Here is a 24,702-nt window from a genome sequence, read left to right on the forward strand (position 1 = left end):
ACCTGGAAGCCTGTTTTGGACCTTGTATTTGGACTTCAGCCTCTTGGCCCCTAAGCACTGCTGAAGAGAGGTCCACTTCTTTTTTTTTTTTTTTTTAAGATTTTATTTATTTATTCATGAGAGACATAGAGAATCAGAGACACAGGCAGAGGAAGAAGCAGGTTCCCCGCAGGGAGCCCAACGCAGGACTCAATCCCAGAACTGCAGGATCACACCTGAGCCAGAGGCAGATGCCCACCCACCATGCCACCAAGGTCACCCTGAGAGGCCCTTTCCTAAAGAAGTGAGACCCTGGAGGAGGCAGGTGTATAGGGAGCAGAGTTGGGGTAGATTTAGGGGAAGCTGGGGAAGTTAAACAAGGGAAGCCTAAGAAAGGATCTGATAAAACAGCAGCCTCTCTGAAGCTGCCTATTAATACTACTTTCTTACTGTAGTTTCTTAACAATTTAAATGCATTCATAAGTAGGTCTCACAAACTGAAAAAGGTGCATTTTTGTACTAAACACTGGCATCAAAAAGCCAGTGATCCTTGAATTGTGTAACTTATATGTGCCTGACTTGCCTATCATATCACATGTTAAATATTTTAGGTTCAAGAACAACTACTATTTAAAGGAAACCTATGCCAGAGCCAGAATCTTATAAGAAATAAATCGATCTAACCATTTAAGCATGTGGTCTTTGGGAATGGTCCTGGAAGTCAGGCGACAGGAATGGGGTTGGAGAACTATAGCCTGGCTTGTATCCGAGAGGTCTCTCAGATTCTTCCCATAATGTCTTCGGTTCCCCATTTCCCCATTAGTTTTCTCATGAGTTTCCTCTTAATATTATAAAAGGAAGGCAAATAACACTCTCAAGAAAAATAGTGTGAGGGTAAATACAAACAAGAATAAGAGACAGAGACAGATATCCAGATTAAGACCTTTATAAGCAAACCACCCTAGTTCCAAAAAGAGTATCCAGTGACTTCAAAATACTGAACTTTAATCTATAAAATGAGCATAAGGCAGGGTGAGGGAGTGTGATTTTCCTCTGGATGCCTGTTTTGGTGCTCTTTTGTAATACTACCACCTTCAGAAATCCCTTCGGTTCTCCTGCTTTCCTGGTACCCTTAGGAATTGGGGCCCAGTGCCAAATGAATTATAGGCTGGTAAAGGCTAAGGGATGACAGGTAGTTCTGCTCTGAGTGAACTCATTACCTACTGTGTCTCTTATGGGCGATAAGCAATAGTGGACTTTTAATGTAATTAAATGTAATATTCACGTAACAGTAGAAGATTCCTAAAGATGGGCTGGATATTCCCCTTTCAAGCTTGCTCCATTTTCAATAATTAGTCCTACAGGCCAAATCACACAGACAGAATTATAAATCACTGAAATCAATCACACCAAGACAGACATGCAGAGTGCTTTTATACTCCACTCTGTTCTCTCCCTGTCATTGCTAGCCAATGCCATTATACTTATTAATGATTCTTAGCTGTACCTCTGAGCCACCTCACCCTGCATTCTAGCCTTGTGAGTACCAAATTGTAATTTCAGCTCCCCTAAAGGAAATTGGCCTATTTAGTTCATAAATATGATCACAGAATTCCTCACGTTTGAGGGTTGGTTAATTTCAAAATGAAGCCATCTTTAAAATTCCTACAAAAGCAAAAAGAAGACTTGTTGAAATTATTAGCAGAAATGCTATTACATATAATGAATAGCCGAAATTACAAGAGAGAACCTATAAACCACGATGCTGAAAAATGGCCACTAACTATTCCTCAGAAACCTTCTTCAAAATGTTTCATGCTTTTGACCTGACACTCACCCACAATTTATTAGCAGCTTTGCCTTTGTGCCAGTTGACCCAAATCAGGGAGAAACATGCTGGTAACAGATCTGAAACACTTCATCAGAAAGAAAAGCAGAATCCGAGTCATGCAGACTGAGCCCAAAGTCTGAATGACATTTCAGGCCAGCCAAGCGACTGATGGTATTTGTATTTTAAGATGCCTGCCTCCAAGACATTCCAGTGTGTAGTTCTAACACCAATACCCAGCATGTAATTCAACACATTTACTGGCATCTATTGTATGCCAGAAACTATACTAGATTAGATTGAAATACTAAAGAGAAGCTGGGAAGCTTACACAAGCCTGAAAAGCAAGTATGGTCCAAATGGAGAGACCTATTCCCTTAGCCAGATGACCATAGGTTTTGTTTTTTGTTTTGTTTTTTTTTAAGATTTTATTTATTTATTTATTTATTTATTTATTTATTCATAAGAGACACAGAGAGGCAGAGACACAGGCAGAGGGAGAAGCAGGCTCCATGCAGGAAGCCTGATGCAGGACTCGATCCCAAGACTCTGGGATCACCCCCTGAGCCAAAGGCAGACACTCAACCGCTGAGCCACCCAGGCATCCCCAACCAGTTATATCATAACCCCACATGTCCCTAAGTGAAAATAATGATCTGTAAGCACACTGGACCATGGTGGAGAATGAACTAAACACTATGGTTCCCGTAATTACATGCAGAAATTGTATTTATTATTTGGGAGAGGGAGCGCAGGGATCACACTGAAGGCTATAGGACATTGCCCTGTGTCTTTTGTGATGGGAAAGAACAGAGTTTCAATCTGTTAGAAAACTTCATTCCTAGGATTGGCTCAAACCACCACTGTAAGATCATCTAGAGTACATTTCATTACCCTCTCAGCCCTCTCAATCCTCTCGAATTGTCGGTAGTGACAATTCAGTTGTTGGTGTCCAAAGCATTCACACTCCCCACTATGAAGCCTCTCGAGGAAGCACCTGGACTTTGGACCACAGCTTTAGGGAAACCTGGCTTAGCAGAGGGGAAGGCCCCAGAAAGGAAACCACATATCCATATAATGAGGGCCTTCTTAGCCTTCCAGTGTCCTTCAAATCCTACCAAGTGAAAACCAGTTCTTTCTACCTACTGCTGTACCAGCATCTTACTCTCGCCATTCTTTTTTTTTTTTTTTTTTAAGATTTTATTTATTTATTCATGAGAGACACACACAGAGAGAGGCAGAGACGCAGGCAGAGGGAGAAGCAGGCTCCATGCAGGGAGCCTGATGTGGAACTCATCCGGAGACTCCAGGATCATGCTTTGAGCCAAAGGCAGATGCTTAACCGCTGAGCCACCCAGGCATCCCCTATTCTCTCCATTCTTATGCTTCTAGAAGTTCCCTAAGCTCCCCAAAGAGCTTGTACTCCCCTATCACCTGCCTCATCCTCTGCCCTTTGCCCCAGCCACACCCTGGGGCTTCTTCCTGGCTTCTGCCCTCACAGAAGTCCCTGTGTCTACACAGAGACATTTGGTGGGACATTTCACAAGATAAAAAGAAAAAAATGTAGAATTTCCTTCCCTTCCATCTCAACTCTAGTATATTTACTACTCAAAAGAGAGAGGCACAAAAATCACCAGCTCAGAAGCAGACAATTCAACTTTCTGAGTTTATTTTGGATTTCTCATTGTACAGATTTAGCCGGTTACTCCAGCTGAGGTCACAGTGATGCTGAGGATGTTCACCTGGGCTTGAGAGCCCCACGGGCCTGAGCAGCATTTTGAAGTTGGGACTGTGACCTGCCTGTCAAGTGTCAGGGACAAAGGATTGTACTTGTGGGGCTCCTGGAGAATATGTTGCCTTCCTTCAGATGTTTGCTTTCCCACTTGTTGCACAGTGATTTGTTTGGATATTTGGGTCACCCAACACTGACCTCTTCCCCCGCTATGGTGGGAAGCTGGATGTTGGCCCTTCCCTCCTTCCCAGGGAAATCATAAGTTAAAACAAAATTTTAAACCATGTGTAAAACATACCTTTCCTAGAATCTAAGAGAGAAGCACCTGTGAGGTCAAGTTTTTACAAAGGGGTCCCTCTAGGACTCACCCCATCTGCCCGGCTGGCCTCTCCAGGGCTCTTTTCGCACCTCTTACCAAGGGGGTCCCCTCTTCTAACCTTCCTGTGCAAATGTCCATCTACCATTCAGAAAGCCCCTACACACAGGAAACGAATCCTAGATTCATCCTTTAACCTGCCAGTAATTCCTCCCACAGGTGAATCACTGTGTGCACGGAGGCCCTGGCCAGTGGGAGGCTTGGCTGCAAAGGTCATTAATGTTCCAGAAAGGCAAAGGGTCCAGGAGGGCAGGGCTTTGGTGCCGCCTCACAGGGAGTCTAGGAAGGGCGTGACCCCTGAAGCTGAAGCTTCTGCCCCACGTGAGCTGCAGGCACGCCATCTGTTCTCTTGATTGCTGCCGCTGGCTAACTGGTTGGACCACACACACACACACACACACACACACACCCCTCCAAAGGACCGACGCAAGGGCTCAGCCTAAACCCTTAATGAGGAAGGGAATATTTTTCTAGTACTGATTCATACTTCTCAAGATGCTTCCCTCTCCTTGGCCAGCAAATCACAAGATCGTGGAGAGATGTATTTTTCTTTCATTCCTCCTTCATGCCCCTTCCTAATTGTGCCCTTTCAGACTTGCAGGAACAGGGAAAAAGCCTAACGCAGAGTCATAGACCTCTAACTGTCCTCTTCCAGGAAGAGGGTAAGGTCAGAACTTCCACTGCCCTCCTCACCTTTTGTCAAAGGAGGCTGAACCCGGGATTAAGGTGCTGGTGAATAACAAGTGGATCAACACGGTCACTGAGTAAGATCCCTGGGTGCTTCAGCACAGAGAAAAACAAGAAGCTACCTTACTATGTGCTCTTCTATTTTCTCCAGACTGTAAAATAAGTCAAGGCTATTTAAAAAGCACAAATAAGGATGACACTTTTTGAAACAGACAGATACCCTTTCCACTCATATATATCTGTCTGCCCAAGAAAACCAGTATCTGGGCTACTTGAAGTTCTAGACTAACAGTTACTATTTTTCCTTTTATCCATATGACATAGAACTACATTTCTCAAATATGGTGTGTGAAATCCCTTGAGGACTTGTTAAAATTGCTGCCCCAGAGACCATTCTTTCCCTGAGGTCTGGAATGTGTTCCTCATCTGCTGGGGGGGTTTCGAAAGCAGGTGGTCAGTCCCCTCCACAGGAAGCTCTAGGTGCTCTGGGCAGACAATGGGAGCTGGTAAAAGTGTAAAAATTATGTTCATTCCTAAAGGGTTAATCTGCTTTCCAGAGGTGCCAAACTTTCAACAGAAAAAAATAAACAAAATCTATTCTAAGGATTAAATATATAATTAGAGGATTTTAACAGCCCCATGGAAGAAAACACAGTGATAGAGAACAATGGAATTTGTGGATTAATTAGCAATACAATGCTGAGCTTTGTGCAGTTTCAGACTGATAATACATCTGGCTCACAACACACTTCCTGGATTTCTGAAACCAAAGAAAATGCATTGGGTTTAAGGTCAAATCTGAGATCTTGCTTATATTCCTCAAAAAGGCATAACCATTCAGCAGGTTGTATGTGATGTGACTGTTCTGATATTTTTTCTTTGCATTCTATTTACAATACTCAGGAAGGGTTTTAGAAAGTAATGAGCTTTAAATATTGTATGGGTACAAATGTCAATCATTCATTTATTAGGTAAAATGTTACTGAATACAAAGATACAAAGATATCAAGACAAGCCCTTGCTGTCACATTGCATACAATGTAGTGGAGGAGTTAAAAAAAAAAAAATAAGCCAAGGTTAGGTGTCAAGATGAAGACAAAGTACAAGGTATACAGTTGAAGTATTCAGGAGGAGGTCATCTTGAGGAAGTCACGGGGGACCCAGCCTGAACCGGACCCTGAAGGCTTAACAGTTGCCAAGGGGTGAACAAGAGGAAAGAGGAACAGAAAAACTAAAGGAACATGGAGGCATGAATATGCATAGCAAGTAGTACAGATTGGCTAGGAAATGGAACACCAGCAGACACCGGCTGGAGACTAATCTGGAGAGGGAAACAGGGGCCAGTCTATGCTTCAAACTTGGACTTTATCCTGAAGGCACTAAGAACCCATACTCTAAGGGCTCAGCAAAGACACTAAAATATAATTTGCTTAAAAAGAAAAGTCTGAGGAGGCATGGAGATTGGATTGGAGGAAATACAGAAGGAGAAGACTCATTTGGAAGAGATGATGGGCCTGAGAAGGCAGTGCAGGTGGACGGTCCATTTGCAGAGATGTCTCAGGGCAGGGTGGACAGTACCAGTGACCAGCTGGATGACAAAGGAAAGGCAGATGGGTGGATCGAGGATAGCATCCGCATCTGTGGTGTGCAGAACTGAGAAGGTGGGAGTACCAGTAACCACGTTAGGACATGTAAGTAGAAGAGCAGCTATAGCACATGAATTCTGTTTGCGACATATTGGGCTCCAGTTTCCTGAGGGTCACAGCCATTTAGATACTTGGTAGATTACATACAAGAGTCTGAACTCAGGGAGATTTCGAGAGAAGTATAATATCTGAGGCAAATAAAATATTCAAAAATATTAATAATCAGTAGAGACAAATGGTCAGGCATAGACATGGGCCAATCAGAATAGGTGCCTGATGGACCAGAAAGAATTGCAGCAATTAAAAGCTATCACATAAAAAAAAAATAAAAATAAAAATAAAAATAATAAATAAAAAAAAATAAATAAAAAATAAAAAATAAAAATAAAAGCTATCACAGCCTCATGTGCACACATCAACTGAACACCACCTTGCTAGTGACAGTCATCGGATGGGAAGAGCAGAAGGGAAAGCAGAAGGGAAGGTGCCACAGGACAGAACACTTACAATAGGGTGGTGCAAAGGAAATGAACCTGGAGAACAAAGATGAGAAGGAACCATCAGAAAGACAAGAAAACTAAGAAAAACTGGGGACCAGGAAGCTTCAAGATGGGAAGGAAAGGCAGTATGAACTATTAAAGAAATGTCTCACCCATCTTTTCCTCAGCCAGAAATTTGCAGTGTAGATGTCTATAGGGATCAAGAGCAGTGCTCAGGAAGTACCAAGAGCAATGGAGTCTCAAAGCCAAGGGATGAGGGTGACCCAACACAAGTCAGAGTCTAGGGGGAACACAAGCTCTTCCCAGGGGTGACCTTCCACTAAAGATGGTGTCTCCAATCATGCTGAAGCTGAACCTGGGCTGGATGAGAGGGAGAGGTCGAAATGAAGCCAACTCTTAGTGAGGGTATCTCCCACTCTCATACCAAAGGTCACTGGGCAGCTGACCCATCTGTCTAGTTTCTTCCTCCTCAGACAGAATAGGGACATCTATGTACTGACCTGCCTGGGCTCAGTGCAAGGCTCTCTCTGGGTTCTTGGGTTTATTCACCTCAAGCCCGTAAAATCTCTTTCCTGTAATCCTTCTCCAATTCAGTCTTCTCTTCTGTGACAGAGCGTTAAAAGCAAGTTTCCCACCTGCCTCAAGCCTGTTTAAGGTAGCACGAGAGCATTCTGCTGATTCTCTGAGAATTTGAAGAGAGGTGGACAGGAGTCGCAGTGAATCGTCTGAAAGAAGGAAAAAAAAAAAAGGTACGTAATACCGTGGAATTGTTTGAAACTGAGCACAAACATTTAATCCTTGATAAAGAGAGTTAACATTTAGGGTTCTGGTGCAAATGTAAAGAATACTTGAAAAAAGATGTAGGTTTCTCGAAAGAAAGACGGGCTGAGAAGTTCTTAGAGCTAATACGTGTTATTATTGGAGATGCCGAAAAGCCAATGTTAAAATAGTTCCAATTTCAAAATTTTAGGGAAAAATCTCGCTTTTTGAGTCCCTCACAAGCCAGACCCCACGCCCTCGCCTCCCCTACCAGGGCCTGGGTCGAAGCGACCTGTGCACGTGTGGAAGCTACAGCACCTCCAGGGCCCTGCCTCCACCTCCTCCTGACCTTCAGAGTCCTGACGGGAGCGCAGCTCCATCCACCTCGGGCAACGACAGGCAGCCGCGTGCGGCATCCCGGCCCCGTCCGGAGCATGCTCAGTCCAGTCCTGACCCACTTTGCAGGTCCCAGCTCGGGGCCGGGGGTCGGAGGTGCTACTTTGCTCGGTTTGCCAAGGACGGGGAGAAGGAGGGGAGAGGCTGGGAGCGGCTCCGAGACGCCTCGCTCCTGGTGAGCCGGCCCTGACCCGGCGGCGGAACAGGCCCAGTGGGCACCGGGGCCGCCGGGATCGGCAGGTGTTGAGAGTCCACCCTTCCGGGTTTTCTCGGCAACCAACGGAGAAGGGGGCGGTCCTGGAGTAAAAGGGTCGGCCTGGGGCGGGGCCACGGGGCGGCCCGAAAGGAGGGGGCAGGAGCCCGGTCCCGGCCCCAAAGAGTGTCTCGCAAGTCTTAAAAATAAATAAATAAATAAATAATAAATAAATAAATAAATAAATAAATAAATAAATAAATAATAAATAAAAAATAAATAGATAAATAAATGGTGGGGCGGGGGGATGGGGGCGCTGCTTACATCGTAGGATCGCGCTGCCGAAGTTCTGCAGCTGTTTTTAAGTAACAATTTTAGAATAATGTATCTTATTATAAAAGCTCCATATTGTCCACTAGAGAACACTTAGAAACTGTAAATAATCAAACAAGAAGATAATTAAAAACCCCTGGAACCCCACCGCTGAGAAGCCAGCGGAGAAGGTCCTGCCGCGTCCTCCTCCACCTGCTCCTGCGCGGCTCTGGCACGGACAGCGGAGCCCCCGGGAAGGCCTCCAGGTGGCCTCGGCGCCGGGGGGCGTCCGCCCCGGGGTGCGACCCTGGGGCACCTGTTCCCGGGCCTCCCTGCGCCTCGAGCGCCGCGGCACCCCGGGAAGGGGCGCCGGGGGCCCCGGGAGCCCCGCCCCCGCCCCCGCCCCGCAGCGCCAGAGCCGGGGCCCCGGGCTCCCGCGGCAGCCGCGTGCGCGAGCGGGGGCGGGACCCAGAGCCCGGAGCCCGCGCCCGCTGGAGGCGGACCCCGCGCCCGCAGCCCGCCCACCCCCGCCCCGCCTCCCCAGCTCGCCCGCCCCGCCCCGCCCCGCCCCTCCCCGTGGCTGCCGCGAAAACCCGGCGGCGACACCCGCGCTGCGCCGCGCCGCCCCCGCGCCCCCGGCCCCTCCGCGCCGCCCCCGCGCCCCTCCGCGCCCCTCCGCGCCCCCGCGGGCCGCACTGGGCATGCTCGGCACCGGCCGCTCCGGCTGCCGCAGGTGCAAGCCCCGCACCGCCCGCCCCCGCCCGCGGAGCTCCCCGGCGCCGGCGGAGGCGGCTCGTCCGCGGTAGGAGCTGCCGGGTCGGGCGCGGGGCGGAGCGGCGGCATCCGCACAGGCGGGCCATGGCGAGGGGCGCTCGGCGGCCCCCGGAGCGGCGCGGCGGCGTCAGGTGAGCTGGGCGCGGAGGCGGCGCGGAGGGGGCGGGGGCGCGGGGCCGCGGCGGGGGCGGGGGCGGCGGGGGCAGGAGCCCGCGCGGAGGGCGGCCGGGGGGCGGCGGCCGCTGGGGCCCAGGAACTTTCGGGCGGTACTGGAGGCTCCGCCAGGTCCCAGTACGGGGGTCCCGGGGGTCCTGCGGGGCGGGACCCGGGGCCGGTGGGCTGCGGACAGGCTTGTGCCATCACCGTCTACGGCCGAGACCGCGGTGTAGACAGGATGCTGCCGAGTAGCCTCCCAAGCCGCCGGGGCGCCGGGGAACGCCGAGCGCGGCGGGGGCCTTCGGGGGAAGCCAGGTGGCTCGGATCAGCGTGCCTCAGTTTCCCCGGGGCGGGGGCGGGGGGGTAGGGTCTACTGTCCCGTGGCCCAGAGGCCCTGAGTTCGGATGCTGCGTCCAGAGCCTAAAGAGTGCAGCGTCCTGGTGCTGCAGGCGTGCGGGAGGCTGTGGGTGCAGCAAGCCGCCGCCTCGCGACGGGAGCTCGCGGAGTTTGTCGCATTTGACTCCATAGCAAGTTGACATCGAATTGCTTCATGGCGTGGAATGGGGAAAACGTGCTTCATCGACTTAAAAAAAAAAAAAAAAAGTAATTGCAAAGCCGATTTATTTTAAGCTCGACTATTAACTTGCCTTCGCCTCCAAAAACCTTGAGTTTGCAACTTGCAAGATTTATAAAGCAAGCTAGCAAAAAAAAAAAAAAAGAAGAATGTAGGTTCATTATCTGCTCACACTGTAGAAAATAATCTATTATGGTTGAATTGTCCTTGTTTTTAGGGAAACTTGCTAGCAGAAAAGTTTGGTTACTGTAGCAATCTTTATTTTGTGTTAGCTTATATGAAGAACTTGGAAATCTAGCGTTGGAGAAGCTCAGTGTTTTTTGTAAAGGTTTCTCACTTTTGCTTCTAGATGAAACACATTTATTTCAGTTGCTACTATGCTGAACATAGTAAAATTGTTCAGGATGAAATACAAGATGGAAGAGGATTTATATTCAAGAGAGAGAACATTAGAACGATGTAGTTCCTAATGGTATTTTACTTTTACAGAAAAATGCAATTTGTAGATCCTACTGGGGTTTCTGCTCCTGGTGCTTCCTAAACATTTAGTACCATTACCACTCTTAGGATTGTTGGATTTATAGGAGCGAGGTAAACAGTCCTTGTTCTAGTAGGAACCAGTTCTACCCCTAAGGCTATATCCTCAAGCCTGTTTCCCTAAGTACAACTTAGTAGGTTCAGTTGTTTTATTTATTAAGCTTATTACAAAACTTCTTGTTTGCATTCTTGACAGACCTTAATAGACTTTGGAGATGTGTTGACTTTTCAATGGTTTGTGAATAGCCTTTAATGTTTGTTCTGGCCTGAGATGGTTCCAGCTCTAATTCCAGATACTCAGTGATTTCCCCAGTGGGCTTTATGCTTGCCTGCACATAACTAAGATTTAAGAACAGGAACGCTTGAAATGTCCAGACAACAATAGCAACAGCATGATTAGTGTTTCTACAAATTGGGCCTGAAGTCTTCCATGTTAGCCAAAGGGTTTGGTTGGTGGTGTTCATTGTTCCTAAATGTACTTCTAAGTACATTCATAGAAAAATTTAGAAGTTTGAGAAAAATCCATGTAAATATTTGAGAAATTGCACTTCTCTTTTCTGTAAAAAATGTGTCAAGTTTAAAGTCTGCCTCCAGGTACTTGCATACCTGTGCAACTTATCCTGTGTAGCAGGTCTTGGTTCTCAGGCTGCATTCCCAAGTGGCAGGCAGTAATGTCTCCCTTTAGCTTTGGCTTCTTCTTAACCTAAAGGAAGCTGCAAGGCCTAGGAATATGTGCGTATAGGTTTAGTAAAGGCCAGTAGGCCCCCTTCTGGATCTAAAAAAAAAAACCTCATTTTTTTTCAAGGTTAGGAAAAGCGGTGAAAACAATTTTTCTTAAGATTTTATTTTATTTTATTTATTTTATTTTATTTTATTTATTCATGAGAGACACACAGAGAGAGGCGGAGACATAGGCAGAGGCTCCTCCTGCGGGGAGCCCCATGTAGGACTCTATCCCAGTACCCCAGGATCATGATCTGCACTAAAGGCAGATGCTCAACCAATGAGCCACCCAGGTGTCTCAAAGCAGTGAAATTTAACAAAGGCATGTTTAAACACTGCTTGCTGCCTCAGGAATTCCACAAGAAAATGGCATCTTCTAAACTAAAATGACCCAAACTGACAGGATTTAAGTTGAAGAGGAGTTTCATTATTGCTAATTAAGAAAAAAATAGCAAAGTAGACTGTATTCAAATCAGGAAACAGGTGATCATTTCTTTTTTGCACTTGTTGCGTTCTTTCAACTCAACTGCTAGGCATGTAATTTTTCATTTTATTTCCTTGTTTTCCAATTTCTAAACTGTATATTATTGGCAGTGACATTAGATATTCATAGCAAACCATTGGCCTTTAAAAATAGATCCTCCTGGATTCATGTGGCCATTACGTATTTAATGTGTCATTTGGCTTGCAATTTAAATAGTTGAGTAGTAGAGGCTATTTAAATTTTGTTTAATTTCGAACCTTTTGTTCTTCTTTTTTTTTTTTTTTTTAATGACAACCTCCCAGGTACTAAAATACTAAATACATAGTGTGGCAAAGTTGCTTTTAACCTCCAACGTAGTATAGTCAGATTTGTTAGATGAGTGTCATTTTATGGAATTCGGAAATCATTCCAATAGCATCACTTGCTAACCTCACCAAGCCTTGGGGGTGCAGCTTTCCAGGGGGATACTTAAAACTGACATTTTGTGATCAATGGCAACTCACATTAAAGTTAGAAATATCCTTAAAAAAGAAAAGAAATATCCTTAGATGTAAATGGTTTAAGTTTGCTATAATGCCCTATGAATTTATTGTCTTGCCTTGGCCTTCACATGAGGTCTTCACTCATTAAAATGCCATATTCGTTTTTCTTCCCCCACAGTCTTTAATAGTTAGGCCTCAAGGGTTGCAGAAATGAATAAGACTTAGTGACTCAGAATCTACTTGTCCATACTTGAGGACAAATAAACTATACTGCAAGGTAAGTGTTCCAGGAGAGGCATTTGCATATGGGACTAAGGAGACAAGAGAAATGAGCTCCTTGGGTTGGAGGAGGGGGGAGCATGAAAATAGTGACATGTCTATGGGATCTTAAGGAATGCTCAAGGAATTTGGGTAGAAATCTTCCAAGCAGAGAAGTGAACTCTCCAGGCATAGGGAACACCACTGTGGTAGTTAGAAGAATAGCCCTCCCCCAAAGATGTCCACTCTGGGACATTGCCAGTGTGATTAAGTTGAAGATTTTGAGATGGAGAGATTATCTGGAATATTCAGTGGGTCCAGTGTAATCACTGGAGTCCGTGTGGGTCAAAGAGGAAAGCAGAAGTCCATGTTAGAGTGAAGCCATGTGAAAAAGATTCGACTGGCCATTGCTGGCTTTGAAGATGGAGGGGGGCCACAAATCAAGAATGTGGATAGGCTCTAGAAGCTGACAAAGCAAGGAAGCAGATGCTGTTCTAGAGCTTCCAGAAGGAACACAGCACTGCCAACTCTCCAATTAGCCTAGTAAGATCCATTTTGAACTTTTAACCCACAGAACCGAAAGACAATACATTTGTATGCTTAAGTCACTAAGTTTCTGACTTAGTGTCATAGAAAGGAGTGATAGAAAGCTAATACAACTGTTATGCAACGAAGGACTTGGTATGATGGAATAATGAGCAGAGGCAGGAGAAAGGGTATGAAACTGTCCTTTCATTGTGATGAACTTGATGCCATGCAAAGGAGTTTGGAGTTTATCCTGTTATAGATAAATGATGGGAAACCAGCTAAGCATTTTTAAACAGGAACATGGAATGAACAGACTGCTGCTAGATTTATCTTCCTAAAAAAAGCAGTGTATGGCTAAACCCCAAGTTTCATACAGCTGTTTGACAAAGGGTGTCCAGCCAGAGGTGGTTAGTGACAGAAATCTGGAACCCTCATGGTATATAACTCAATTCTGAATTGATCTGAAATGGCATTCACATATATCTGTGAAATGAATAGCTTAAGAAGCTCTTATTCACAATTTGTGATAGAAGAAGGGCATAAACAATAAAGCAGAGCGGCTAAGTCACATTTTGACTACTTTGTTTCTGCCCATTGTCATCTTAGCAGACAAGCTGCTCTGCTGGCTGTATCCCATGCAGTCAAGAACAGAGAGCCATGAAAGCTCAAATCTAATGCAGTTAACTTGAGATGATGTAATGTCACCTGGGCCAGCTCTGACCAGTTGCTCGTAGCTTGTGGGGTGTTGTGGGCTTGTGCAGACTCAGCTGGGAAATGGCCGAAATCAATTAGCAGTGTTTGCCATAGGGCCCCATATTTGCCAGGGTATGGATGACAGCTAGAATACTAGATGACCTAACTTCTGTGTTAAAATTTAAGAAATTCCGTCATTCTTTCCAAACATATTTATTCACTCTCTCTTAAGTATAGGGCTTAATTTCTGTCCTATAAAAACTTATAGTGTGGTCAAGTTGACATCTCTGTGTCTGGAAAACCTAACCTAAATAAATCTATTTTACTGTTATGAGAGTGGCTCTGCATTGAAACTATACTATATGTCAGAAAAACTTGGTAAGAGAAAAATACACTTTTCAGACAACATGGTAAAGGAAGACCTCGGCTGGCAAAATCTGAAATTGGAAACAATAAGACTTGACTAAGAATCATTTTAATAAAAACTAAACTGTCTATTTGTATAGCTCCTGTTTGTATAACTTTATAAGATTTTCCCCAAAATGTCCTTATAAAATGATGGAATAATTATTGTTTACCACTGTAAAGGACTAGCTTGGTGCAAACCATTCCTCTTTCTTGAATCTCCTCTGCCTTGGTCTGCCGAGATACTGCCCCTAGTTCTCCCTATGCTTTTTTTTTTTTTTTTTAATGAGGGTTTGTCACTCTTTTCTCTGAGTTCTAACCTTGGTCTTCTCATCTTGTGGTCTAGTTTGTTCTTTCTGGGTGATTTCTTTTTCCTCATGACTGCGTCACTAGCCCACATGCCAATGTCTCTGAATTTGTATCTTCTGATAAGTGTCTCTCACCCATTCATTCATTAATTCACCAATCCGTTTGACAAATATTGATGACCTGAGAGCTTAATGGTGGTGCACCAAAGTAATTGCAGGGGAAATATGAAGGTATGGGTAAAAATCAGAAAAAGAGTGTCTGGGGCTACCTAGGAGAGTCCTAGAGGGCTTTTGAACCAAGACTTGAAAGCCAAGTAGGCGTTTGCCAGACATGCAAGGTTATGAAAGGCAGCATGGCTAGCTGGAGGCACAGAAGTGTTGTGGGGAACACGGGGAAGTCAGGAAAGAAGAGGGACAAGAGAAGTTCCAGAGATGAGGTGAGAAAGGTGAGTAGGAGTCAGATCATGTCATGTATGTCCTACCAAGGACTTTAGTTTTATACTACTGGCAAAGACATAGAATATGTTTTAAGTCAGATCTTTTAGAGTCAACTGATTTTGGCAACAGTGTGGCTTGTGGATTGGAGGCAGGCAAGAAGTAGAGGCAGGTCAGTGAGGAAGGGATCTAGTAGAGTGGTGCCAAGTCAGAGATGATGAGTACATAAAGCTGGACAGACCAGGGATGTGGTGGCCATGTGGGCAGGGAAGGAGAGAAGGCATCTGAAGCAACTCCCATGCAATCAGATTGTCTGTCAGATACTGTAGAATGTGGAAGGCATACTCTCTCAAGGGTTCTGCTGAGCGCAAGACTTTGCAGGACCTGAGATGCTGACTTCCTTTTTTTTTTTTTTTTAATTTTTTTATTATTATTTATTTATGATAGTTACAGAGAGAGAGAGAGAGGCAGAGACACAGGCAGAGGGAGAAGCAGGCTCCATGCACCGGGAGCCCAAGAGATGCTGACTTCCACTGCACGTCCTTCATGAGAGGGACCTAGAGCAGCAGAGAAGTAGGAAAGCCCAAACTCAGAGCTGTGTGTGGAGGAGAAAATCAGAATTTCTTTGCTGGGCATGCATTCTGTAAGGGAGGCATCAAAGAAAGAAGGAAGGAATTGATTCCCTAATGGTTTTTCAGCTTCTGGGCAGAAGTATTTGGGGATGGAGTGAGGCTGAAACGATATTGCTAACAGGGTAGACTTCCCTAATTCTGGATTATAAGGTAATTTAGACGTTGGGCTGAAATTGGCTCTTTGTAATCTGTGAAAAGAGGAAGTTTGCTGAACAGGTATTTAAATATAATTCAAAATCTTTCCTTTCAATGAGGATTTGAGTTGACTGATGGTGCCAGAAGTGTGAAGGGAAGGCTTTGCTCCTTAAGGAAATAAATGAGTTGGAGTAAAGTGCTCCAGAATTACTCATTGACAGGTCCCACCCAGTTTAGGATTGGAGGGCCCTGGCTGAGGCTAATTCCCTTCATTTTCATTGGCTTATTAGAGCAGTACCTCTCCTAGACAAGATAGGATGCATCTGTCCTGGGGTCTGTACTTTTCTGTACCCTCTTGGAACTAGCAAGAGCTCTATACTATTTGTGAAAGTGGGAACTATTCCAAATTGACTAGTTAATTCCTTTCTTCCCCATGGCCAAGCTCCCCTGTAAAGAAGTAAGTAGATGTGTAGGGATCGGGTTTTCTTAAAGATGCAAAACCCACTTTCCTTGGTCCTCAGCATGGGGAGGTATTTGAGTAAAGACTGCATTAGTATTTGGCCCTAAGCTTCACCCAGGACTTTCTTCTAGGTCATTAGACTCTAGGATGGCCAGGGGATGGTTTAAACATCTAGTAACTGGGATCCCTGGGTGGCGCAGCGGTTTGGCGCCTGCCTTTGGCCCGGGGCGCGATCCTGGAGACCCGGGATCGAATCCCACATCAGGCTCCCGGTGCATGGAGCCTGCTTCTCCCTCTGCCTGTGTCTCTGCCTCTCTCTCTCTGTGACTATCATAAAAAAAAAAAAAAAAAATTTAAACATCTAGTAACTGTTTAAGCTTTCTTGCTTCTCAGCTGCTGGTGTTAACTTCGCTTTGTAAATTTCTGCTTCGATTCCGGAAGCCAGGCGCTGGGCTGCACTGCTAATAATCATGCCTGTGCTTCTACTCTTGCCCTCTCCCCACCCACCTTTGTGCTATTCCTGCTGTCGGTCCCAGATTGGAGGGAAGGTTTTTTTCCTTCAGAGCTAGGACAACCCTCCATTACTTGGTCTCTTGAATGAGCCTTGCTCTTGTTAGACTTCCCAAAGGTAACTTGGTTTTCTCCATCTTAAAACATTTTTGAGGAACTTGAAATTAATTTCTAGAAAACATTTGAGTATTATCAATACCTCGCTTCACTGAGGGCAGAGCATTTCTCCCTGTCTGTTTCCTTCTCACCTTCCTACAGCATCTCATCCCTACCTCCATGTCATGGCTGTCTCCCCTTCTTTCACTGGTGTGTTAGTTTTTATTTCCTAAGTAATGGATCATTTGTCCCAGAATCCTCTCTATCATTTCTCCTGAGCAGCCCTTTTTAAATAGAATTTCTGAAGGAGTACCCTAACATCCCAGAGTTCTTGAGATGATGATGCCCATCTCATCCATTGTATGAGACTTGCAAAAACATACTATAACATAGATTTTTATTTTTAATTGGCATGCTGTGTTTATTTCCATCCCTACTTGTCTAAACTAAGCCATTACTCCTGCTGAGAAAACTATCCTGTCTCCTGTATTCATCCTTCAGGATTTGACCAACCCCAGGGAACATTCTATGACCTTTCCAGCTGGCCTTCCTCTGAATTTCCGTGGTATTTTCCTTGTTTAGTGCTTAATTACATATTGCTTTGTATGCAATTATCACCAAGATTCTAAGCACCATTAGGGTAAAGAACTGGTCTTAAAATTTTTTTTAAGCCCATAGCAATTGGTAGTAAACTGATAATAGTGGCCTCATAAATACTTTTGAGTTCAGCTTAACTGATATAACTGGCTCCTAATTTTTTATCACTTAGCTGCATCTGACTGCACAGGTGAGAAATCACTGAGAACATCTGGCAAGTGTACTCAGAGCCCTTTCCCATCAAAGCTGAGAGAATAGCAGAGCTTCCTTCCAAATTCTGTGTAGTAATCACTGAATCCATATTTTCAACTTTTTTCTGTTTTTGTTTTTTAGTTAAAGTAATTTTCCGTATTGTTGCATTGAAAAACACTTAATTGGGATCCCTGGGTGGCGCAGTGGTTTGGCGCTTGCCTTTGGCCCAGGGCGTGATCCTGGAGACCCGGGACCGAATCCCACGTCGGGCTCCCGGTGCATGGAGCCTGCTTCTCCCTCTGCCTATGTCTCTGCCTTTCTCTCTGTCTCTCTGTGACTATCATAAATAAATAAAAATTAAAAAAAAAAAAAGAAAAACACTTAATTTGGGGGCAAGATTGATCTTAGGATATGCACTAAAGTCAAGATAGAAGATTATCTGGATTTAACCAAATTTTGAAAGATACCGATTTTATGTCCAAAATTTTAAAATATTTTTTAAATGATAGCAATGTTTTGAAATAATTTTAAATTACAATTATGACAGAGCAGACATTTAGACAATTTGGCCAAGCCGTGGTTTTCACTTGGTGATAACTGCATAGGGAGTGAGAGAAGATGAGGTTCTGTGAGGAGCTTCTGCTCTCAGGTTGGCACCTTGGCCTCTGCTGCTTCCACTGTCAGTGTGGACAGAAAGAGCCATACAGGCCTGCCTGTGGCCAAGGGTAGTATGAGACTCAAATGGGATACCATCTGTGGGAGTGTTTTATAAACCATAAGTGCTAGGTGAGCATAAGGGACGTTGTTACTGAGTTCTTAATAACAAATCGAATAGAGTTTGAATTACAGGATCTCTTCTGATCCGTTTTTTCACTGAGATCCAGTTCTTAGTGTCTATGAAAAATGGCATATGTGATTCAGAGAAATATTCATTATGCAATTCTGCTTTGTGATAATAAGCTGGTAAAGGAGGAAGGAGGAAAGGCTTTTGTAACTACCCTTTTCAGTTATTGAGCATATTTTTTCAAATAGATGAAATTTTACTCCGCTGAAAGAAGAAACCCTCAGTAATCCAGTTCCTACACTGGGAATTTGAATGGTCTTAGTCAAACAAGCAGAGAGATAAGGAGTAAGGGACGGTTTCAACATTTGATGTATAAATTAAGTAGGCAGTTGCTTTTCATCTCAACAATAAAAAGAATGTATGTTTCAGGCATAGAGAATAGTCCCCAGATTCATTACTCCTGTCAGACAGCAGACCCCAGTCCTCTGATAGACCCACTTCCCTAAGCCTCTGCTCCCAGGCTGTGTTAGGAGCAGCTCCACCTCTCAGAGCTCTCTATGAGGAAGAATGTGTTTCTGAAGACTGACTTTTCAAGAAATCTTGGTTTATATTTCAAAGTTAGTTTCGTGGTAAAGAATAGACCTAGTTACCCAGAATTTCTAAGAAATGGGTAGAATTTGCAGGATATGTAGGGCAAATGTAGATGCCGAATAAGTTAGTAATATATCTAAATGAGAGGGCATAGAACTAGTATAAATTCACTCAGCAGATATCTAAGCCCTCACAATGAGCAAAGCATATTTCTAGACACAGGGATACTACAGGAACAGTGTCAACCACAGAAGTCTATCCAGTAGCTCACATCTTAGTAAGAACAGGGTAGTTAATGGGATGAAGAAAAAGGCAGGGTAGAGGTGACAAGAAGTGATAGAGGGTGGAGAGCACTATTTTTGTAAAATGACCGGATAACCAGAGACGGCCTCACTAATGAGGTGACATTTGAGAAAGGAAATGTAGGGAGTGAGTCTTGCAGGCATCCCAGGGACTTATTTCAGACAGAAGGAATAGTAAGTACAAGGGCTCCAGTATACTTGGCACATTCCAGGATTAACAGGGCCCAATGTGGCTGGCAGGGAGCGAGAGAGGGTTAGAGGTCAGAAATGAAGATTGCAAGACTGCTAGGGGCCAAACACTGTAGTGTCCACAGAAAGGCCTTCTCTGGCTTTTTTACCCTTGAACCAAGGACCTCTGGAAATGTACATTGTGATAATTTTAAAGTGTTGGTGTTTTATTTTCATTTTTTTGAAGCTTTCCCATGCATAGATTGTTACTAGTCATTAAAAAGGGAGGAACGCATGGTTCCTAGGATAGTCAATAAATATTTGAGCACCCACCACGTTTTGTCACAGTGGAATTTCATGATAAAAATTATACCCCCAAATGGTAAGAGCAGACACAAGAACTCTGTGTAGTGAATTACCAAGTGAAATGAAGATTTCAAGGCCGCAGATAGGAACTGTAGTATGCCTCGATCAGCCTCTTAGTGGTACAGCGCCACAGGAATATGAGCTGATTCACCTCAGGAATGTGGTGAGGGTGTCTGGAAGGTGTGGATGGAGGGTCTAAAGGCCTTGGGAGCTTGAGTAAGTTTTCTTTTTCATTATATTGCTTAGGATGTGAGAAACACTCAAGAAGTTGCCTTCCCTATGGAGAACAAGGTACCATGTGCCATATGATGCCCAAAGCTGGTTCCTGGGCTATCACCAAGTCACGAATGGCTGAGGGGCAGTCACAGTTCTCTGTCCTGACTGGATTTCCTGCAATGGGATCTTCATTGTACACAAAAAACTCCCTGCTCTTTCCCTCTTCTTCTCCACTCACCATTCCATCCCTTGGCTAGCCCCAGTCACACTCCCACTGATCCTGGTCATAGAATGTAGGTCAGAAGAGACCTACCAGCTGGGTGTGCAGCTAAGAAGGATCAACTGACTTCCCAGAAGTCATCTACTGGTAAATGGCAAAACTGAGGAAAGGGTTTGTGGGTTTTAATCCTAAAATGATAAACTAGTGCCCTCTTCACAGATCACCCCAAAACTCCTGTTCTCGACTTTAACCCTAGGGCATGCCGCATTTCTTATCCTAGGAACCTGATTTCAACCCTTTGCTGTATTATTATCTGATTCCTCTGGCTGCAGAGAGTCCAGTAGCAAATTCCTCTTTGCATTGGCCATCACTTGAAATACTGGATGTATTCCTATTAGACATTACTCTGTGTCTTGGTTGGGTACTATTAATGCTGTCCTTCATACTCAAAATAAGTGAAATAGCTTTATCACAGGCTGTCCAAGCACAAAATATTCAACCACCGTTGCATCACGTCAATGGAAAACTGCCCACAAATGCATTGCATCTGGCCAGTTGGGAAGCTGTGTACATTCAAATGGGGAAACTGAGAAAGGCACTTTCACTACAAAGGCCTTAAGAGTTTGCAAAGTATACCGGAATCCACAAGAAAATGTATCTGTTGGCAGTTGCCTTGGGCCATATATCATATTTAGGAAAGCGTGTTAAGAATATTGCTTCTGATTTATAGAGCAGTATACTCTGCAGGCTGCACAGTGGACATGTATCTGCCTCCACTCTCCAGGCAGAGTGTTAGCCAGCCCGGGTTTGCAGGCAGGCAGCTAGGGGTCAGCACCTCAATCAAACATCTCCCTGATCCCATGGGATCCTCTGGCCATTTTTCCAGGCCAGAGAAGAGTTCTTACTCATTGATGTGTCTAGGTTTCCAGATGCCTGTCAGCCCCTGCCTGACTTCACTCTGGGTATAGGGGCTTATATACTGAACACATCAAGAACTGAGGAAATGGGGCTTGAGATGAAATGAAGATGAGAAATAAAAGTTGGCAGAAGTAGTGCTATAGATTAGCAGGTAATACAAATTAATTGTATTAGAAAGAGAATGTGAATCTCCCTATGCACATACTCCAAGTGAGTAGGGAAAATATTTTGAAAGGACACGTTTTTAAAAGGGAAGAGATACTGGAAAAAACATCTTGTGATAGGGACAGGAAGAGAAAGGCATAAACAGAGGTGCTTCTGAACCAGCTTTAGGTTTTACAGGTGTAGAGAATCCAATAAATGATGATGTCAGAGATTCAAGAAAAATGCCAAGACAGCACCTTAACCCTTTCAATCTGCATTGTAATGTGTTTTGGGTATTGAATTGGTAACATAAAGGCACCATCCACCAGTGCATCTATCCCATTTGTATTCATTTTCCAGGTTTGGTTTGTTTCCTGGACTATCAGATTCTGGAGGAAATATCTCTCTCATCCGTTAAGGATTTGCATTAATTGGGCCTAAAACTATTTTAGCCTATTCATTTAGAATGAGAATTTGAAGAAGCTGAATACACACCAAAGAATCAGTTAACTCTTCCAAAAGGTGTATCTATGATAAGAAGATCCCTCAGTGTATGTTTCAGCTACTGGGACAACTCACAAGTTCCCTTATGGAACCTAGAGGTTGTAATGTAATTCAAGCCCAATCTGGGTGTAAGCTTTTCATCCTTGTTCTAAGCCACTAAATTGTGTGGTACTGGGTAATTGCTCATCTTCTCTAATATTCTAGTTAGGTGAACAAATATGTATAATAAACCTGTTTTTATCTTGCCTAATGATAATTGTAGAGGAAAACCTTTACTATAATTCTTTTTCTCTTCCTCCTTTTTTACACATTGTATTTGAGAGCTTTATTTATTTTTTAAATATTTTATTTGTTTATTCATAAGAGACATGGAGAGAAGCAGAGACATAGGCAGAGACATAGATGAAGCAAGCTCCCTGCAGGGAGAGCCCAATGTGGGATTCAATCCCAGTACCCGAGCCAAGGCAGACACTCACCCACTGGGCCACACTAGTGCCCCTGAGAGCTTTATTTATATCAGTCTTACTTTTAATCAGAAAAACATTCCATGTGGGAAAATTGTGATGAAGATCCAAGCATAGTTTCTTAATATTGTGCACCACCAAAACTACAGTATTACAAAGATGGCATCTCTGGGCCTGAGTTCATTTTCAGGCTTTAAAAACAGTGATTTGAAACAGATCCATTTGTTGAAAAAATAACAAAGCATAAAATTTTGTAGAGGCCTTAACATTACTGCAGTTGAAGTAAGATTGAGACCTTTTGTTCTGGCTCCTTCTAAATTGTTTGGTGAGCTTAAAGAGCTCATCTGGTGGCCATTCACAGCAGTCCAACAAGTCAGGGTATATATTTTGTTCTACCCATTAAGTAGCTATAAATTATCCCAATACCATGCAGTTAATAGACAAAGGGTGTGCCAAGAATGCCATGAGGGCTCTTAGTCTCTTTTTCCTTCTAGGGGCTGACTACTTTCATAAGACAGCCCTACTTCTTCCCATGATATGCTCCCATATAGCTCTCAGTTTGTGACAGTTCATAAATTTAAGTGTCTCTGCTGCTGCTCGTCCTCACAAACCTTCCATCAGCCAGGACTTTCAGAGCAAGGAAAGAATGAAGCCAGGAGAGGTGAGTCGAACAGGCATGAGCCACCATGGGCTCTGCTCAGCCCCATGGGCAGCAGACAGGCCTTCATCCAAGTGTAGCAGCAGCTGGGCAGTGCAGCCCCAGGGAGTTGTTGGTTGAAATTCCTGGCTCATGTGTTCATATGTATTCCACACACAGTGCCAGCATTTGTCCTTAGGCCCTGCTGCTGCAGAAGTCTGGACTTACTTCTACCAGTTATAGAGTCAGGCACTCATTAAATCCTGTACGTTCTAATTCCTGTACCTCTGTTGGACCTGCCCATGTCTTTGCTTCCCTGTTGCTTTTAGTTCATGCCCCTGTTCTTTCCTTCTTGGATATTGTAAGAAGCTTCTAGCTGCCTCTACATCATCAGCCTCACACTCTGAGAAAGGTCATCGTTCTACACACAGAACTGGCCATGTCACTTCCGCCTTCCAAAACCTGTGAGTGCACGCCATCCTTGGTATGATGTACCATTCCCTTCACTGTTGGGACCAGCCTACCTTTCCTGCCTTCCTCCTCCTCCTTCCTTCTACATCCTTAAAGTGGTGCCTAATCATACACAGCTAATTGTGCCTGGTTCCCTCCAATCAGCATTTTCTTAAATATGCTCTTCCTCCTTTTGGGTCAGTTCCAGTCCCTTGCTCTATTTGGTAAAATCCTTTATAACTAAAGGGCCACTTCTTATAGAAGGTTCTTCTCAACCCTTCAAGACCACTTGAGTGTCCTCTCCTGTACCCCTAGTGGATCTTTTACCTTTTTCTGATGGGTCAGTTGTCACATTGTCTTCAGTTGTTGCTTTGCTTTTCTCACTCCTCCTACTAGGTTTGTGGGTGACAGAGGTAAGGACTGTGTCCTACTCCTCACCCCTGGCAGTGTGGCCAGAAACATTTCTCTGTTTACTGTGTATTGATTCGGGTTGAACTGACCTATCTGGGTGCTTCTAAAAGTGACCTAAAAACAGTATTCTGAAAAAAAAAAAAAAGTATTCTGTCCTTCTTTCATGTGATGATCACATTTGCCATCCGAGTGAGGAATTATCTTTGTGTTACTAGAAGCATCAAGAATCTCTACATGGATAGATTCTGGAGTATTTATAAGGAAGAAACAAAGTATGGATCTTTCTGCAATATGATTGATTGGACATTGAGATTATACTTATTACACTTAGCGTTTAAATTACTTGATTCTGGAATATTCTCGTTCTACACGTTCTTGGGGGATATTCAGACACCACCTTACCTACCTAAAAACCCAATGTATGTTGATCTTAAAAGAAGTCATGGGAGTCCAAAATGGGGCCATAACTTAAAATGGCCTCAGTTGCCTCCCAGTTTTAAAAAGTTAGTGTTTATGATGTAATGAGTATTTTAGTGTCTCTTGTCATTTCCCATGAAGTTGGGATTTTTTTTGTCCTTGCTGCATGAGGAGAAAGCTATCCAAGAATATGTTCTAAACTAAAAGGCAGCCCTTGTGTCTGTGGCATCATTTATGCACAAATGAAAATAGTGGTGACTCTCAGTAGATGTTGTGACAAAATCTAGTTATATAACTATAAAATTACTCATCATAGTTGATGGGGAAATGCCAGCTTGAGCTGTGCCAAGAAAAAACAACAATGTATATTCATTTAGTTCAAAACACCCTTAAACAAGGGGCCCTTTCCTCCCAACTCCCGAAATACACGGTCAATAGTCATGTTTTATTATGGGTGAAGAAACAAAAATAAAGTAAGATCCAACAAAGCTGCTTACTACATGTTTTTAAGATAAAGTACAATCATTGGGAAATAGGGAAGAGGCTGGGTAAAGAAAGGACGTTTGGTGTCTGCTAAATATTTTCTCTTTTATTTATAGAAAATACTCTATGAAAGTTTTCCCAAGGGCCATGAGCAAACACGTGAAGCTTAACAATTTGTCCATTGTAGCTTTTGTTAAATCCTGGTTTTGGAATCTGTGGCCTTTGTTCTTGTATTTTGAA

The 24,702-nt window shown here is 44.0% G+C and overlaps 1 protein-coding gene and 1 long non-coding RNA gene across 5 annotated transcripts in view; one reads left to right on the forward strand and one right to left on the reverse strand.

Annotated features, from left to right (window-relative positions):
* Nucleotides 1-4,525: 4,525 nt before the first annotated feature.
* Nucleotides 4,526-8,918, reverse strand: LOC121497059. 2 transcript variants are annotated; one of them, XR_005989394.1, is made up of 5 exons: nucleotides 8,421-8,918; nucleotides 7,857-8,295; nucleotides 7,249-7,473; nucleotides 6,901-7,108; nucleotides 4,526-6,255 (listed from the first exon to the last, which is right to left on the reverse strand). It is a non-coding gene; the product is annotated as an uncharacterized LOC121497059 (long non-coding RNA). The 2 variants fall into 2 exon arrangements; XR_005989393.1 differs by having other exon boundaries at nucleotides 4,526-7,108.
* A 107-nt stretch (nucleotides 8,919-9,025) lies between these two features.
* MFAP3L (microfibril associated protein 3 like) overlaps nucleotides 9,026-24,702 on the forward strand; it is a 38,655-nt gene continuing 22,978 nt past the window's right edge. The window contains exon 1 of one of the 3 annotated variants that reach the window (XM_041766103.1): nucleotides 9,026-9,313. The gene's annotated coding sequence lies outside the window, so the exon portion shown is untranslated. Of the gene's footprint in view, nucleotides 9,314-12,319; nucleotides 12,416-24,702 lie in introns of those variants that run through there. The other 2 variants (XM_041766102.1, XM_041766101.1) reach the window with 2 other exon arrangements.

This window comes from Vulpes lagopus, chromosome 8 (genome assembly GCF_018345385.1).
Source record: "Vulpes lagopus strain Blue_001 chromosome 8, ASM1834538v1, whole genome shotgun sequence".
Lineage (NCBI taxonomy): Eukaryota > Metazoa > Chordata > Mammalia > Carnivora > Canidae > Vulpes > Vulpes lagopus.